Below are 2,340 nucleotides of genomic sequence, written 5' to 3'. Positions count from 1 at the left end.
ATGGCGGCATACAATCAGGTATAGTATCAGCAAACACTTTCACATTAGGCATTAGTCAGGTTATAAAGAAGGATTGTATCAGATGGAATGAAGAATGGGAAAGAGGAAACAAAACCAAACAAGAAAACAAAAAAGGGCAGGTAGCTCGCTTCAGTCTGGGCTCAAACTCTGTTCCTTCTAGTTCTTTCTCTGGATGTGGACGTCTCTCTCCATCCTGAGTCTTTGGGATTGACTTGTATCACTGCATCGCTGGGAGGAGTCCAGTCTATCAAAGTTGGTCATCACACATATGTTGTGTCTGTAATTGTGTACAAATTCCCCCTGGTTCTATTCTTCTCACTCAGCATCAGTTCGTATAAGCCTCTCCAGGTACATATGAAGACCGTCTGCTCCTCGTTTCTTATAGCACAATAGTATTCCATTACATGCATATATCACAACTTGTTCAGCCATTCCCCAATTGATGGGCACCCCCTTAATTTCCAATTCTTTGCCACCACAAAAAGAGCTGCTATAAACATTTTTGTACATTTGGGTCTTCCTCCCACTTCTGTGATCTCTTTGGGATATAACCCTAGAAGGGTCATTGCTGGGTCAAAGGGTATGAAAGTATTTACAGCCCTTTGGGCATAATTCCAGATTGCTCTCCAGAAAGGTTGGATCAGTTCACAACTCCACCAGCAATGCATTAGTGTTCCAATTTGCCCACATCCTCTCCAGCATTTGTCATTTTCCTGTTTTGTCTTCTTAGCCAATCTGACTGGGGAGATGTGGTACCTCAGAGTTGTTTTGATTTGCATTTCTCTAATCAATAGTGATTTAGAGCATTTTTTCATATGCTTATAAATATCTTTAATTTCTTCCTCTGAAAACTGCCTGTTCATGTCCTTTGACCATTTATCAATTGGGGAATGACTTGTATTCTTATAGATTTGACTCAGTTCTCAATATATTTTAGAAATGAGGCCTTTATCAGAGACATAGGTTGTAAAGATTCTTTCCCAATTTTCCACTTCCCTCCTAATCTTGGTCACATTAGCTTTGTTTGTACAGAAGCTTTTCAATTTCATGTAATCAAAATTATCCATTTTACATTTTATAATGCTCTCTAATTCTTGTTTGGTCATAAAGTCTTCCAGGGGGTCTTAATCTTAAAGCCTGACTTTGTGACACTCAGGGATTCACCAGGTGACCCGAAGCAGGCCCTGGACCCACAATTCCTTATCAGCAGAAGCAGAATAATACGAGGGGAACTATGTGAATGGAAGCTTTTCCCAACAGCTGTTAGAAGGATTTAATCTGGGAGGATAAGGGAGGGCAGGCCTGGGAAGAGGCCTGAGGATCAGGTTCAGTGTGGGGTGGGAGGCTCCTCCTCTTCCCCTTTCCCCTCCCCCTCCCCCTCCTTCCTCCTCTTCTCCCCTCCCCCTCCCCCTCCTTAGCACCAGGCTCTGGGTTCTAGGTCCTGGGCTCCAGCCCCTAAGAGGCTCAGCCCAATCCTTCTAAAGGATCAGCAGCCACCAGGGCCGGCCCAAGCCTGGAGGTCACCCACCATTGTGGGGGGCAGGGTAAGGGGGTGAGCACAGAGTCCCAGCAGGGAGGAGGTCACCCGTCCCTTAGGGGATCCTGCCCCACTGGTTCCCATGATGTGGGGTGCAGGGTGGCCCCCCCCTAGGGCAGAAGTCCGCTGGGGGGGTATCTGGGGGCAGCTGATCTGGCAGGGAGGGCTCAGGCTCGGGCTGGCTCTCAGTGGGTCACTACAGGGGGCTGAGGGGGGGGGGGGGGGCTCGGGGCGCGGGTTTTCCCCCGGGACAGCCCCGGGGCTTGTGGACAAGGGGGGTGGGGTCGGCTCTCCTAAGTGCTGGGCCCCCCCCTCCTCCGCAAGGGCATAAAGACGCGGCCCGCCCTCCAGGAGGCCTGCCCTCAAAGGCCGGGCCCCAAGGAAGCCCGAGCCAGGGAGGGAGGGCGCTCTGGGCAGGGGGCACGGCCGGAGAAAATGCCCCGAGGCTGGAGATGGCAGGCAGCGTGGGCAGGCGGGGCCGCGGGTCACAGGGAGTGCCAATGCGCAGAGAGGAGCGCCCAGCCCCCAGCGGGAGCCTTCTGCCCAGGTGGGGGCGGGGCTCGGAGCGGGGGCGGGGCCGACGGCGGCGGGGCATCGCCCCCGGGAGCCGCGATTGGGCACCGCCTCCTCGGGGGGCGTGGCCTCCCCGGCCCGCCCTCCCGCCGCCGCTCTCGCGGTGCATTGTGGGGCCCGGCCGCCTCGCTCACCGCCTCGCTCTCGCCGCCTCCGCCCGGCTCCCGCGCACGCGCCCCCCGCGCCCCCCGCACCCCCCCCCCCCCCCC

The sequence above is a fragment of the Petaurus breviceps genome, unplaced genomic scaffold (assembly GCF_028583685.1).
Source record: "Petaurus breviceps papuanus isolate PSGF00001 unplaced genomic scaffold, PetGlider_PUasm1.0 90317, whole genome shotgun sequence".
Classification (NCBI taxonomy): domain Eukaryota; kingdom Metazoa; phylum Chordata; class Mammalia; order Diprotodontia; family Petauridae; genus Petaurus; species Petaurus breviceps.
Note: the sequence above shows the minus strand (reverse complement) of the source record.